This window comes from Sus scrofa, chromosome 2, assembly GCF_000003025.6.
Source record: "Sus scrofa isolate TJ Tabasco breed Duroc chromosome 2, Sscrofa11.1, whole genome shotgun sequence".
In the NCBI taxonomy this organism is placed as follows: Eukaryota; Metazoa; Chordata; class Mammalia; order Artiodactyla; family Suidae; genus Sus; species Sus scrofa.
This window is the reverse complement of record NC_010444.4, coordinates 49,556,499-49,568,724: the sequence shown is the minus strand read 5'-3', so window position 1 is coordinate 49,568,724 and position 12,226 is coordinate 49,556,499. Positions and strand designations below refer to the sequence as shown.

The following is a 12,226-nucleotide window of genomic DNA, read 5'->3' as shown; positions in this document are numbered from 1 at the left end:
ATACAACTAAAATATACATCTTTGCTGTACAAAAGAAACTGAAACACTGGAAATCAACTATATTTTAATAAAAAAATTAACATGACAACTGAAAAAAATATACAACCATGGTAATACAGACATTGTAAAGTGGTAGACTAGAGTTAGATTTTGATAAATTAAGTAAGCGTTTAAATTTTTCCATATTATTGCCAAAGGAATAGAAATAGAATGGGTTACATCTTCTGAAATAGTGGAGGAAAAAATGGACTGAAAGAAAAACAAACATAAAAACTACAACCCAAGAGAAAGCCTGAAAGGAAAAGAAACCCAGAAAAGGGAAACAATAAAACAGCAACAAAATATGGTAGTTGAAATAAAGAAAAATATAATAATAGCAGAAATAGACCAAATATTTTGATTAAAAGACAATTATTGTAACTGAATAAAAAACTAGAATTCAAATATTTGTTGTTTAAAAAGACAAATTTGTAACATTAAGGATACAAAAAGGATAGAAAAAGATAGACTGAAAAAAATACCAAGAGAAGCTGAGACGGATCTACCAATAATCATGCAAAATAATCTTAAGGCAAAAAGCATACTATAAATAAAAGAAGCATTATATAAAATAGCTCAATTTATCAGAAAGATATATAACAATTTTAAATGTGTATAAACTAATAACTTTGCCATAACCTTAAAACACATAAAGTAAATGACAGACATAAAAAAATAGGTGAATTCGCAATTTTATTGAAAGATTTTAATATAACTCTCTCAGTAATTGACAGATTATACAGGTAGAAAATTCAATAACCCTAATGAAGATTTATTTTTAAAGTTAGACCTAATGGCAATATACAGAATACTATATACAAAAATCAGCTTAATCTATTCATACTCTAACACTGTACCCATAACTGCTCATGTGGATTTAGAAAACCTGACTTCATACTGGGTCATAAAATAAGTCTTAGTAAATTCCAAAAGATTAATATCATATACATATGGTTGTGAGACCATAGTAAAATTAAATAGCAAGTACTCAACAAATGTTATTATCACTGAGACTAGGATATATGCATATATGTTTAGCATACAGCACACTGTATTATAATTATCTATTTACTTTTCTGTCTCATTAAACTATTAGCACTTTGATAGTATTTTTATAGCAGTAAGTAAGAAGCAGTATCAATATTTATGGAAAAGTACTAAATGATTTATGCCTTTTTCTGAATGTCACAATGGTGAAAAGATCAGTACAAAAAAATTATCTTGCCGGGTCTTAGATTTCCAGAACAAGCACTGAGAGTAATTAGCAATATTCCTTGCAATAACAATTTCCACTCATTCAACGAATATTTATTATCCACTATGTGGCAGGCATTTTGTAGCTAATGAATTCAGGAAACTATTCCAAGAAGGTACACAGATGACAAATGAGAGCACATTTTAAAGAGCTAAGATAAATTCACAGCTGAATGGAACATATTATGAGACATTTGTGTTCATTCATGGTGTGTCTTTGGGCATGGCTGCTGGAGTCAGCTCCCTGATTGGGAAGATATTAAGTCAGATCAAGTGACCTTCGCGTATAAATTCAAGACATGTTTTAGACATAAAAAGAGTGACCACTAGAATCACATGAGTAATGTTATTCAGCCACACCTGTAGAATTGTGTGTACTACAGAGAAAAGAAGAGAGGGAGGGGAGGAGAGAAGCAGAGAAGTAGAGGGATGAGCAGAAGAGGAGCAGAGGGAGAAAGACAAAGAGAAGGGAGAGAACAAGAGCAAAAGAGGAAGAATATGTATCAGTGGGAACTCACTTCAAAGGAGATGATCAAATCAACTTAGGACTTTGAAGGCAGGCCTTACCTTAGAGTCACATTTAGGTTTCTATTTTAAAATAAAGATCAGGCTGGAAAAAAGAGATATCCACATCAAGAATGAAACTGGACTCCTATTGTTTATCATACTAAAAAATCAACTCAAAATGGATTAAAGACTTGAACATAAGATCTGAAGCTACAAAATCCCTAGGAGAAAACATAGGGGGGTAAGCTTCTTATTCTTGGCAATGATGCTTTGGATTTGACACTAAAAGCAACAAAAACAAAAACAAACAAACAGGACTACATCAAACTTCATCAAGCTTCTGCACAGCAAAGTACACAACAAAATGCACAATAAAATGAAAAGACAACCTATCCAATGGAAGAAAATATTTGCAAAACATATATCAAGTAAGGGGCTAGTAGCCAAAATATTCAAGGGACTCATACAACTCAATAGCAAAAAACCAAATAACTCAAAAAATGGGCAGAGAAACTGAACATTTTTCCAAAGAAGACATACAAATGGCCAAAAGTTACATGAAAAAGTACTCCCTATCATTAATCATCAGGGAAATGTGAATCAAAACCACAATGAGCTATCATCTCATTGTTAGAATGGCTATTATCAAATAGATTAGAAATAAGTGCTAGAGAGGATGTAGAGAAAAGAGAACACTTGTACACATTGGTGGGGATATAAACTAGTACAGTCCCTATGGAAAACAACATGGAAGTTCCTCAAGAAATTAAAAATAGAACTATTATATATGATCCAGCAATCCCACTTCTGGGCATATATGCAAAGGCAACAAAAACATGATTTTTTTTTTTTTTTTTTTTGCTTTTTAGGGCCGCACCCATAGCACATGGAGATTCTAAGGCTAGGGATCGATCAGAGCTGCAGCTATACCACAGTCACGGCAACTCAGGATCTGAGCCGAGACTGCAAAGTACGCCACAGCTCACAGCAACGCCGGATCCTTAACCCACTGAGCAAGGCCAGGGATTGAACCTGCGTCCTCATTCCTCATGGATGCTGGTCAGATTCGTTTACCGCTGAGCCACAATGGAAACTCCAGAAAAAACATTATCTTGAAGAGGTATCTGTATTCTCATGTTCACTGCAGCATTATTCACAATAGCCCAGGTATGGAAGCAACCCAAATATCCATCATAAATGAATGGATAAAGCGTGATTTATAAATGCATTGGAGTATTATTTCACCTTAGAAAAGAAAGAAACCCTGCCACTTGCAACAACATGAGTGAACTTGAAGGGCATTATGGTAAGTGAAATAAGCCAGACAAAGAAAAATAAGTACTACTGCATGGCATCACTTATAGGTGGAATCTTAAAAAAAAAAAAAAAAAAAAGTTGAACTTAGAAACGCAGAGTAGAATGGTGGTTGCCAGGGACTGGGGCATGGGAGATATGGAAGATGTTGGTAAAGGGTACATATAAGATGAATAAGGTCTGAGAATCTACTTATAACATAGTGACTGCAGTTGATAATATTGTACCATATAATTTAAATTGCTAAGAAAGTAGAATTTAAGTACTCTCACCCTTTCCCCAAAAGGTAAATCTGTGAGAGGTGATGGACGTGTTAATTAATTCAATTGTGGGAATCCTTTCACAATGCATACTATATTAAGTCATCATTTTGTACACTTTAAATATAGTACAATTTTGTCAATTATACCTCAGTAAAGCTGGAAAAAAATATATAGGCCATGTAGGAAAACACCACATATTTTTCCTATTCTCTGTCATCTCCATGGGTTTTTATAAAATAATCCCAGAATACAGCAAAAAGTGTGAATCATCTTTTTCTTCCTGACTTATTCCTCACCCTCTTGCTTAGGTCACTGCTCTGCACAAGAATGTCATCCCCTGTGTCCTAGCACATCTGAGTTTCTTTAACAGAAATGCTTTGCATGTTTCTGAAGACTGTCATGAGGCCCAAGGCAATAAAGTTCAACAGACTTGAGCTGTAATCTTCTCCTAAGGAAATGGTTGGGATGCCAAGATGCCTTTTGACTTTGATTTCACAGCAGGGCTTCATTTGTAATGATGCCGTCCAAACTTTAAATGACAACAGCTGTGATATGAAGTCCCACATACTCATTTATAAAAATTTCCCCCAAATTAAAAAAAATTAAACAATGGGGACTTTTAATCCATGACCAATTAGCAGGGAACAGGCAATCGTAAAACATTTAGGAGCTATTTATTATCTTACAAAATGTTTACACATTGTAGTGCATGTCTCAAACCTGAGCGCCAGTCAAATGCTGATTGCAAAATATAAATATAAAATTCTTTGCAAATCACGTTAGAGACATTCTAAGTTAATTAGATGGAAAAATGGAAAAATTCTGAAACAATAAGTATAACTATTGACATAGCACTAACATTCTGGAATAGTGCAGTTATCTGTTGAGGAATCAGTTCATAAATACACATCCTGAAGTCCCCTGTGTTCTGGCCACATAAGTAGTTACAGACATACCAGGCAATTTATAAACCTGCAAGGACTTGAATGCTTATACATGTTTTATTCTGAACCCTGCTATGTAGTTTACCTTTAATTTACCACCTACAATTGAAGAGTGAGCCCTGCACTGCTAATTTCCCATCACCCTCAATTACTTCATATTTTAATTTGTATACTTTTGAACTGTGACAGCCAGCATTGCTATTTTCATAAAACTCTGGAATCCCTTGAAAATGATGTATGTAAACATTACAGAAAAAGATGAGAATGAAAAGCATAACGTCTTAAAAAATTGTTTCTTTAGAGCTTAGATTAGACACAGTTCAGAAAAGAATTTTTTTGAATTGTCCAAAACATTGAGAACATTTGTATCTTCCACAAAGGGACAAAAAAAAAAAAAAAAAAAAAAAGAAAAATTTAAAACCACCAAAGCCAAGGAGTTCTCGTGCAGTGTAGCAGATTAAGGATCTGGCGTTGTCACTGCAGTGGTCTGGGTCACGGCTATGGTGCAGGTTTGATCCCCAGCCTGGGAACTTACAGAAAGAAAAAAAAAAAATGACTGAAACTAAAAGTACCTCTTTAAATCATATTACTCTTCTGCTTAAAAATGTCAGCTATGTTCTGACCATTACAGGATAATGATCTACCTCCTCTGCTAGGCTTACAAGCTCTCTATGGTATGGACCCATCTTCACACACACCTGACCATACAGCCTTCCTGCTATAAGCTACAGCTTTAGTCAGTCTGCTTTATTTATCATTTTCTATTCCACATCATTATTATTCCTACCATATCTCATATCTCTAGAATACCACATATGTCTGGCTTTGTCATTTACACTCTCCCCAGTTGGCACCTCCATATGCATGCCCCCATGATTCCCTACTCTTTCTAAATACAGTGCTAAGCACAAAATAAGCAAAAGGACTCTTATTATAGTTCGGCCTCATGTTAAATTTTAATTCCAAATCTATTTATACAACCAGAGAGAATGAACACTACAGTTATTTAGTATATACTATTACTCTCACTGAGATAGAAGATAAATGCTAGACCTGATGAATAATAAATATGAAGCTTTAAGTTTATGAGTGAACGGCCCAAGTCTGCTTCAATTTTATATGTCTAGCAACTAGAACACTTTACCTGGCACAGAGAGTAATAATAGCTAACATTTAGGGAGCTCCTGTCGTGGCGCAGTGGTTAACGAATCCGACTAGGAACCATGAGGTTGTGGGTTTGGTCCCTGCCCTAGCTCAGTGGGTTAACGATCCGGCGTTACCATGAGCTGTGGTGTAGGTTGCAGACGTGGCTCGGATCCAGTGTTGCTGTGGCTCTGGTGTAGGCTGGTGGCTGCAGCTCCGATTCGACCCCTAGCCTGGGAACCTCCATATGCTGCGGGAGCGGCCCAAGAAATAGCAAAAAGACAAAAAAAAAAAAAAAAAAAAAAAAAAAAATAGCTAACATTTACTGAATGCTTACTATCAGACATATTTTCAGTATGAGTTTACACAAATTACTTCATTTAACTTTTATAGCATCCCTAGGAGGTAGATACTATAATTATGGCCATTTTGTTGATGAAGCAACTGACCTAGCCTCTCAGAGGTTAAATCTTGGTGAGACATGTACTCCAGAAGATGGGAGATAAACCTTATAAAGGTTCTGGCATGTGAGGACATCTCATTCAAAGTAAAGGACAATTTCTTGCATCTTGTATCTCTTGCCATGAGGAAGGAAGCACATATTCTGGTAGGCCTCTTCAGGCTATGAAGGAAGCATATTCCACATCTGAGACTACTGTCAGGCACATACTAGGTGACACATAAAGCTGTCAGCTTTGAGCGGGACTGAGGGCAAGAAAGAACTCTGCAGCAGATCCAGAAATTGCTAAGCCCTGCTTACTATCACAAGCAATAACCCACTTGGAAAATTTGCACTTTCCATTGCTGTAAATCTGAGCTGTCCAAGGATATAGCTTTTAGACCTCAAAGGAACATTTCTACCAGAGGACAAAACAAGAATCTCATAAATCTATAAATTACAGCTGTTACCAATGCACGCTAGACTCCTAATGTTCAGGGATTGGTTGACAAGAGTCATCATCATCTTGGCAGGAATAACTGAACCTGAATGCCAGGTGAAGGCAGGGCTAATGTCACAGAGTGGTAACAAAGAGGAATATATTTGGTACCCAGATAAGCCCATGGGTACCTCTTAGTACTTCTCTCCCCAGTTCTCATAGAAAATGAACAAGTGTAGCAACTCTGGGCTGAGAAAGACAACATAAGCAAGGGCTACGACCTCTCCAAGATGAGGGTCTGGGTCACGAGAAAGGAGCTAAGTATCATTTGTAATATTATGCTCAGCCAGCTATGTCCCCAGGAACTAAAGTTTTTCCCATTTCCCTCTTCAAAGCTCCCCCAGCAAGAAAGGCACACTAGAATTCTGGAGGAACTGCTCCTGAATACATATGAAGTAGAGCCCAGCGGTGCAAGGGCTGAACATGACAATGCCTTCTCCAAACACCCCTTTAAGGAAGGACTTGTTGCCCCTATGACTGGCAGTGCTGCCAACAGCCCTTCTCGAGGCAGCCAATATTCAATGACTGACCAAGATGTGGGTCCATACCCAGATACTTTGCCTTAATGAGGGTCAACATTAGCTCCAGAACTCTACATGGATTTGGCTGAGGCTATTCTTGAGCCTACAACATTGCCTGACTTCTCCTCTTGCCCAACTCTTTTTATATTCCCTCTCTTCCACAAGTATTGATCCAAAGACCACTCCCTTACAAACATCCTTTGCACAAAACTCTGCCTCAGAATCTGTTTCCAACTTCCTAATGAAGTAGTAGCACACACATTGTTTTCTGGGGAACCCAGACTAGGAGAGACCTATAGTTTGAAAGGATCACTGCTGGCTACAGGATAAAGAATGCATTAAAAAATGGATGTGGGAAGAATGTTTAGAAAGGTATCCGAACAGTCTAGTTGGGATGATGGTAGCTTTGACTGGGGAATTAGAGGTGGAAGTAAAGAGAGGTAGATTAAATTAAAAGGTTTTTATGTGGGTAAAAATCAATATAACTTCATGCTGGAGAGGAAGGTATCAAGCATGACTCTTAGGTTTTGGTTTGTATAACTGATCAGTGGTGGTGTCATTTGCTAAGACTAGGGACAATGGAAGGGAATCAGGTTTGAGGCTTGAGGGGTACAGGAGATGGCTATCATGAGCTCAGACTGTAACCATGAAAGTTGAAGCTTCCTTGACACATGAAAGGAAGATATCAGGTAGCCAGTTGGATAGCAGGGAAGAGATCAGAGAAAAGATCTGGGGTAGAAGAATAACTTACAAATCACCAACTTATAGGTGGTGGTTTAAGTTGTGGGTATGGAAGAGATTACCCTTGAAGTGAGTATCTAGAGTGCGACCAAAAAAAAAAAAAAAAAAGAGAGAGAGAGAGAGAGAGAGAAGAATATGAGGCTTTAAAAATTAAAGGCCAAGTGGAAAAGGATAAGTTTTCAAAGATGGATAAGTGATGGCCAGAAAGGTAGGAAAATATGCAGAAAATGTTTCATCATGGAAAGCCAAGGAAAGAGAGTGCTTCAAAAAGAAATTCTAATTGAGAAACTGCTTCCTCTGTCTTCAAAGCAAGGAAAAGCTGGTGGACTTAACCATGAAGAGATAACATTAATAACTTATACAGTTTACACAGTTTCAAGGTAGCTGCTACACTATAGTTTTTGTTTGCTTTCCTATGCTCCCCTCCCCTGCAAAAACATCATACTTTAAATTCCTATGATAAAAAAAGAAAATGAATTACAAATTTGCCACATATAGAATGGCTAACCCATCACATTTAGAAGGACTAAGAAAAAAATAAAACCTACAGGAAAAACTTTTACATTAGAAAAGCCTTCATTGGTATAAGTGAGTTATAAAGAAAACCAAACAACTTTTTAACATTTTAAATCCATAGGTTCTCATTATGCTGAGTTTATAATATTAGTAAAAGATAAAATAATCAAACACTTACACAGCAAATTGTCACAAATAACTAGAAACAATTTTCTTCATGACTAACATTGTAAAAATAACAATAACGCAAGATCAGAAAAAAACCTAGTTCTTAACTTCAGTAAGAACATTTTGGAATGTCATTGTGAACAGTAAAAAAAGGATACTGGCAGAAAAAAGTTAAATTGTAATACTTACTAGCAGTATTATTTACGAAAATCTTTTTTTTTAATGAAAATCTTTTGAGAAAGTCAGACATCAGGTTCCACACAATGACTGAAATATGTGAAAAGTGAAACTCAATTAACCACATCTAACCATTCTTAAATATAAAGAAAGAGGCAAGGAATTATCAATCCTATAGTTAAATACCTTTTTTTTTTTTTTTCTGAAGCACAGATAAGACAGACACTCAGTAAAATGTAAAGTGTTAGCGAAGGTCAGGATAGTCATGGAAGTATTTCTGAGAATCGTTAGGAAAATAATGTGCAAATTCTAACTTACTTCTTAATGATAACATAAATCTAGAAACTGGCTGGAAAATCAACTCTTCCCTAGATTGGCTTTGGCCTTCTGAACCCCCTGTCCCTACTTTCACTGGTAAAGGTCACCACCAGTGATCTCTTACTTGCCAACCAAATGGATTATGTTTAGACATTAAATTTAACCTCTGTGCCATTTGTTAAGATTAAACACATATTTTCTCTTTTTTAAAAACTACTTTCCTTTAAAAAACTTACAAACTCCTATTTCATTATAAAAGATCTAGGAAATGCAGGTAACTGAAAAAAAAATATCTTGTGATAAATCCCATGATTTTTAAAAAACCAACGTAACATTTTGGTGTCTATACTTCATGTTTTTCCAAATCACAAATTATATATTTATTCATATTATTTTTTTATATAGTCACCTCATTCTTAAAAAATAATTTTTCTTCCAGTTTTATTGAGATATAATGCACATAAGCACAATATAAGTTTAAGGTATAGAGCATCATGATTTGATTTACATATATCATGAAGTGATTATCACAATAAGTTTAGTGACTATCCATCATCTCATACAGATATCAAATTAAAGACAGGAAAAAATTTTTTCTAAGGATTTACTCTCTTAACTTTCAAATAGAACATACAGCAGTGTCAATTACATCTATCATGCTGTATGTTACATTCCTAGTACTTATTTTAACTTATAACTGAACGTTTATCCAATTCCCCCCACTCCAACTCTAGTCATCACAAATTCAATCTCTTTTTATGAGTTTACTTGTTTTTGAAGTACGACTGTCTCACAACACTTAGTTCCTGTTATACAATGTAGCAATTTGACATTTCTATACACTTCAAACTGATCACCACAATAAGTCTAGTTACATCATGTCACCAAAGATATTATTATGTAAGTCGCTGACCACATTCCCCATCCTGTTAATTTCAGACCATGTGACATTTATTTTGCAACTGGAAGTTTGTACCTCTTAATCTCCCTATTTCTTCCACTACCCTTCCCATCCCACATAAATTTTAACAACTCTACATTTTCACTCACCTCCCTGTGTTTACTGTTTGTGACAACATGTTTTACATCTTTTTGTTTTGTGTATTCCTTAACCACTTACTTTGGATAGATGATTTTACTTCTTTTGTCTTTTAACCTTCCTATTAGCTTTATACATGGTTGACTTAACTACCTTTACTATATATTTGCCTTAAACAAAGAGATTTTCTGTTTTGTATTTTTCACTGTACTAGTTGTGGCCCTTTCTTTTTCACTTAGAAGAAGTTTCTTTAACATTTCTTGTAAACTAGTTTGGTGTGGTTGAACCCTTAGCTTTTGTTTTGTTTGTAAAACTTTTGATCTCTCCATCAAACCTTAATGATAGTCTTGCAGCATGTTCTTGGTTGTAGGTTTTTCCCTTTCATCATTTTAAATATATCATGTCACTTCTTTTAGGCCCACAGAAGCTGGATCCCAAGGCAGCTGCCTAAAGGGTCCAAGGTGTCCCAGAGCTGATGGGTGGGGCCAACGCCCAGGGGGTCCAGGGTCTGACGCCTGCCCACTGATGGGAGGAGCTGGGTCCTAGGGTCTGGGGCTGCAAGACCCTGGGGGCACCAGGGCTGGTACTGACACCCTGGTGTGTGGGGCTATTTCCCAGGTCCCCCTGTGGAAAGGATCACATTCTTGGACAGGATGGATGTGGGTTCAGGCAGGCTTAAGGTAGTCAGCTAGCTGGTAGGTGAGGTTGTGTCTTTGCCTAGCTAGTTGCTTAGTCTGAGGCATCCCAGTATTAGTGCCAACAGACTGGCGGGTGGGGCTGGGTCCTGGTGCTAAGAATAAGCTAGAGAAGAGTATTCTAAAATAAAGCTTACCAGTACCAGTCTCCACACTTCATTTGCATTCTGTCTTTTAAAATTTTGTGTTAACATTTTTTTACCTGTTTTCTTTGTCCTTATAGTTTTGTGTTTATCTTTAAAAAATCCCTGTACTATCATTTTTAGTTGATTTTCAGTAAGGGAAGGGAAATAAATAAATGTGTGGCGGTAAGTGACCAGGAGCCCAGAATCGGGTTATTCTAGAGTTTATAATTTCTAGAAGTTTCTCTATGCCACTATTGTTAGAATATTTTAATACCTTTTCCTTCACATTTCCTAGTTATGTGATTTTCCAGCAAGATTCTAAATAGCCTCTCCTTTGTTCCTTAAAATAAATCTTATTAGTGTTTTATCTTATATAATTATCTAGTCACTAAGGAAACAGGAAATAAAATTCAGTAAGTAGGCAGGTATATTAGGACAGTATAGCAACCATGTATGTAACTCAGGCAATAATGTGCAAATATTAGTGATATACAGCTTGGGCCTTAAATATCAGGTGGAAATTAGGTCTACTTTTTTCTATTAGAAACGCTAAAGTCTACCTGCCAAATGACTGGCATGACAGCTGTTCAAATTCTCTTTTTGATCTTAATTAAACATTTTAGAGAACCGATATGTTTCTCCTAAAAATTTTTTTTAAATAAAAACAGACACATATGCACGCGTGTGTGTACATGCACAGACACAGCCATGGTATTTTTGAAATTATATGAGAATTAACCTTGAAACTGAACAATCAACTAAATATTTACTTAATTCCTACTGTTTTCTTCGGGGAAAACAAATCACACCACTGGCCAGAATTCTTTGAAAAATATTAGACTTTTTTCTTTCTGGGAGTAACTTTCCTAAGTAACACACAAAAGTACAAAATAGAATTCAGCTAGCTATGACTGCTCCAGAAAAGGCAAGAAGGCTGTAGAAACTGTGAAGGTACTGAAGTTGGAGATGAGGAAAGGAATGGCAAGGTTACTGGGAAAAGAGTGGAATCCTTATTGTAGAAAATGCATTAGGTGGGTGCATTTTCATGTACATGTGAAAAGACAGTCAGAATTGGGAAGGGGAGAGAATATATTCTAAGTCGGGTGACTAAGCTTTGGACAGGAGTAGGGGGAGGAAGGTGCAGAAAGGCAACAGCAGGCCAAGCTACTGATACAGAGAGAAGCTATCAGTTTTGAGTACAGTTTATAAGATCCAGTATGGACACTCTGGGCACCAGTACAAGCAAAACACATTATTAATTCACACACATATGCCTTAGCATATATCTAGTCTGTCTTTCAGAGTATACACCTAAAGGAATTTTGTGATCAGGCTACCGAGGACTAGACTAGACTCTACTTCATAGGGTTTTAATTTCTTTATATGTGAAAAAAGACATCAGCTAAGAGTTCGTTATGATTTTACCTTTTCCTCCCTGGGATTTTAGTGCTGAGTAGAAAAGTTGTCCCTCAAAGCACTGGTTTCAAAAGAGTAGGTACAGAGGAGGCCAGTTTTCTGCATCAA

General features: G+C 36.3%; 1 protein-coding gene across 3 annotated transcripts in view; it reads right to left on the bottom strand.

Moving 5' to 3' along the window:
• The window catches only part of SBF2 (SET binding factor 2), a 449,069-nt gene that overhangs the window by 123,083 nt on the left and 313,760 nt on the right, over positions 1-12,226 (bottom strand). The window lies entirely within an intron of this gene.